Below are 4,448 nucleotides of genomic sequence, written 5' to 3'. Positions count from 1 at the left end.
GAAATAAATAATTTTAAGTAAATGAATTTGAATATTACAGTAATGAATATATGTAAAAGTAACATTAAGAGTCCATTAAACAAGACATAAGAAGGGGAACTCACCAATGGAAACAAATCGAGTGCATCCAGCGTATCTAACAAAACAAAAACATCAAATTTAGTATCCTGTCTAAAAATGGGAACACGGGAATTTGAAAAGCAACGCAAACGAACTTACGTGTAGCAAAGGTTGTTAGTAAGAGTTTGCAAAGCATTTGCAGTAAAATTGTTTTCACCCACAACACGTGATAGTGAGCAGGACGGCTTGTACCCTGTGTAACACATGGTTTACATCAGTGAGGATGTAATTTAACATAAAATTACAAGTTATGAGCAAAAAGAGTAAAAGATCTCACCTGTATTCTAGCATGGCTATGAAGATAAAAGTCAAACTCTGTTGGATGGCAGATTTTAAAATCAACAATTGTGTCTGCAATATTTTATAAGTAAAATTATTTACCACCATAGTTAAACAAGTTTCTTTAAAGGATATGGCACCAAATAGTGAACTAAAGTAAATACCAGGCAATATGTTGCCACTCTTGTCAACACACTCTTGTCAACAGAACTCTTGTCATGATGGTTGCTAGCAAAGAGTCTTGGGTGATGACGCTTTTGAACTACAACAAATGTCATAGGAGGTTGATAGTTGGGTTCAAGGGATGCACATGCATGGGGTTAGAACAAAGAAAAGATGAACAATTTAGCATTAACAACATTAAGTTCTCACATTGATGCTAAGAAAAATATTAAACCATTTCACCCTTCTGAATAACATTAATTGACTAATTTATAAAATCATTGGAAGTCTTAAGGCATATCTTGATAAGATCTGTCAAATGAAAACCCAAACAAATCAAACAAAGAAACTCAATTTTGAAAAAATTAATGTTTACAAAACAAATTCTTTTATAAATCGAATAAATAACAATGTACGGAAAAAGAAGTAGAGTAGAATTCACATACAATTAATGATGCAATGAAAAAATATAAAGAAAATCTAAACAAGATCGCCTTGATATTCGCACCTTCGCAGCATAGTCTCCAGAATCATGAGACATGTTGATTCATCATCAAAAGCAATAACACGCATTCCTATGGGAAACTCGTCTCTGGGTCATCCATTTTATCCTCCACCACAGTCATTTTCTGCAAAAGGGTCTTCACCTATTAATTAACTTGAAACTTAAGAGGTTTTTCTCTTTTATATATATATATATATATGTTTTTCCAAATTTTTCATGACACCTATGTCCTTTTATTACCTACTAACAAATTTCCTTAATTATCTCACATACATTATATCTTTTATGGCATTATTTTGTTGTCTGAGAAAAATATTACGCCAAAAGTAAATATTGTCGTAACTTACTCTAAATTTTAAATTATTATTAAGTTACTATTATAAATTATAAATTGTATTATTTATGGCAAGTTATTACTTTTTATAGTAATGATGTTTTGAAAGATTATAATAATATTTAAACCATTATATGAAGTCACAACCCCATTAAGTCACAACTAGTTGTTACAGCAAAAGATAAAAAAAGTGTGAATAAATAATCAAAACTAATAATAATAACTATAATAAAACGAAAAGCTCTGGAGTTTAGATTAACCTGCCTTCCCCCACTTTCCAATTCCATACTAGCAACTCCATTTGCATGAGGTATATTACATCATACACATGTGCCCACAAAAAATATCCATACAAAGAAGAAATGAAGGATTTAACTAAATAAGGAATTTAAAATATCTTTGCCTTAAAAAAATTGCAATATCAATTCATGCTAACTTGGTAAGGTGATAAAGGCATCTGAATGTTTGGCCATCTCTGCCTTTGCCTTCCTTTGATGCATTGTATTTTCCCAAAATCATGGCTCCAAATCTCAGCAACTAACTTCATATCAGCTCAACCTTTACTTCTCCTACTGTTTCATCAATTAGCTGCAAAAGGAACAAGTGCATAGGGGATGGAGCAGATAATAAGATCAACAAAGTAAAGAGAAAAGGAGCAGCTAAGCAATTATGAGAGTTGAACGGTTGTTTATTTCATGCTTTACCTAGCTATACAGACATCAATAATTTATAATCCAAGGGATTGAAACTAAAAACCAAAAAACAAAACCAACAGAAAAAAAAAATTCTAGCCAATGAAAGAAAACCTACAGAGGGAAAAAGGTTGAACTTAAAAAGATATCTCTAGCAAACTAGTCTCTAAAATATCTAGTTATCCTGATATATTTACCATTGATTTATTTCCACAATCAAGTTAGATATAAACATTAAGAATTTTCTAAAACAAAAAGTATGACTCTTAATAGCCATAAAATCAACAAGAATATGCATATAAAATAAAGGATTCCAGGAAACACAAGCTTCACCGATGCTCACAACAAATAACATCTCTTTTAGCCAAATCTTCATTTACTTTGAAACAAAATCGAGACTTCAAAAAAAGAAAAGAAGTTAGTCCAAATGTATTGAATAAATTAAAGTTATTTCAATGTAAGTTATTGAATAAACATGTCCTGTTTTTCATAAAAAAAAAAATATTTACCATTGCAGTATTCCTGCAAATTAGCAACTGCAACTTCTAAGCCTCTGCTAGCAGTTGCATTTCCCATAGCTGATGGAACAGGTATTCCATGTCTTCCAATATCTTCTTCAGCAAATGACCTTGAAAATAAACAATATTAGCATAGTGTTGACATAATTAGGTTAAAGCATTATATAAATTAAAAGGCATATCAATTCTTACGTAATTTCTGGGCAACCGAAGCAGCCTCAGCAACACGGCTATCATAAGAAAAAAGAGGTGAAAGCTCCATCAAATCACATAGGTTGCTATTGAACTCCATTAAATACTGCAGAAATAACCAACCATTGGTAAACTTTCCTAACATGAATAATGGTAAGAACCACACGAATAAACTGAAATACTTTTATCAACTCAATTGTTTGACTAGTTGTTTCTCGCTGGGATTATATTTCAAAGACAAAGGAGGAATTGATCTACCAATAAAACATAAAACATAATAATAAAGCTCATTATTATTCTGACCTAGTTAGATAGTAAGGTATAAAAGATCTTCATTCTGAAAAAAGCAAAATAATAAAGCACAAAAGAAGGAGCTTAGAACTAACAAATGTAATTTTTAAAAGAAATAATTACTATATTGCAATTTATTTTGGTTTGAGACCATGTTTAATATGACTACAGTGAACGATAAAGTTCTTCCTCTGCAACCAAAATATACCTAAGGCTCAAACTCTAGAAGACCAATTAACCTACAACAACCTCACACCCATTGATCCAAATGCTCAGCAAGAACAATTGCAAATTTTAGCATAACACAAACCAAGTAGATTCGAGACTCACCTCAGAAAGTGTCTTTCGATGCTTAGAGTCTTGAACTGAGACATCTTTCTTAAGATTGTAGAGTCTCCCATCAATCTTCCAACCAAAACACAACAACAATAAAATCAAGACCTTAAACAAATTAAATTCCCAAAAAAATTTAAAATTACCAATCGGTAGAGGAAGGAAAACCTCTTTCCGAAGCTCAAGTAGCTCCTTGCAAGAATCCTTGAACAACGACAAGAGCTTCTCAACCCCGGGGAACAACGGACTCGCAACTGCCTGCGAGGAGTACTTGGCTGCATCGGACGGCACTCGGATATGCCCGTTCGGCTCGCCGTCGTCCGCTTCCGCTTCCTCCAATTTGAAGGACGGAAGAAGCTCGCCCACGAGGTTCCCGAACAACGCGTCAAACGAGAAGTCTCCCTAACACATAAAAAGCAGAGAGCGCGGGTTCGTGTGGAGGAAGAGAGTGTTAGGGTTCATTGCATAAAACCTAAAATGTAAAGGACAAAGCAGCATATGAAAAACTAGATTTAACAATGACAAACTACCATAAGTATAAGGAATGCACAGCAGGTTAATTACCTTCAAATCGGTTCCGTGTAGAGGCAGAGAGTGCTAGGGTTCGTGTTGAGGCGAAGAGCGCTAGGTTCATGTTGAGGCGAAGAGCGCGGGTTCGTGAGAGCGTTAGGGTTAGGGTTCATCTGAGGCAGAGAGAGGGACGAGAGTGATGAGTGTTAGGAGTTAGGGTTTTTCCAAACTGAAATTAAAAAAAAATTATTTTCTTAAGTTTTCAAAAAGAAAATCAATTTTCAAGTGAAAATCTGAAGGATTTTTAAATCAAGTTAAAAATGTAAATATAAGAATAAAGGAATAAAAAGTTTTCTCTGAAAGAAAATTATGACAGTTAAAAATGACATAATTTGAAAGCTAATTGTGGCAGTTAATGAAATGACGTATTATGCTGAAATTTGTGGCGGTTATTAATAATCACCATATTAAAACCGCCATTTTTTACACATTTTTTTTGTAGTGGATGGTGT

General features: G+C 33.3%; 2 long non-coding RNA genes across 2 annotated transcripts; both read right to left on the bottom strand.

Annotated features, from left to right (window-relative positions):
* Positions 1-222: 222 nt before the first annotated feature.
* LOC137817241 (uncharacterized) lies at positions 223-662 on the bottom strand. The gene is made up of 3 exons (XR_016523549.1): positions 564-662; positions 398-471; positions 223-313 (listed from the first exon to the last, which is right to left on the bottom strand). It is a non-coding gene; the product is annotated as an uncharacterized LOC137817241 (long non-coding RNA).
* A 1,173-nt stretch (positions 663-1,835) lies between these two features.
* On the bottom strand, positions 1,836-2,846 carry LOC150025842 (uncharacterized). Its single transcript, XR_016523591.1, has 3 exons — positions 2,803-2,846; positions 2,602-2,720; positions 1,836-1,988 (listed from the first exon to the last, which is right to left on the bottom strand). It is a non-coding gene; the product is annotated as an uncharacterized LOC150025842 (long non-coding RNA).
* Between the last annotated feature and the right edge of the window lie 1,602 nt (positions 2,847-4,448).

The sequence above is a fragment of the Phaseolus vulgaris genome, chromosome 7 (assembly GCF_051622355.1).
Source record: "Phaseolus vulgaris cultivar YP4 chromosome 7, ASM5162235v1, whole genome shotgun sequence".
Taxonomy (NCBI): domain Eukaryota; kingdom Viridiplantae; phylum Streptophyta; class Magnoliopsida; order Fabales; family Fabaceae; genus Phaseolus; species Phaseolus vulgaris.
Note: the sequence above shows the minus strand (reverse complement) of the source record. Positions and strands in the feature narration are given on the sequence as shown.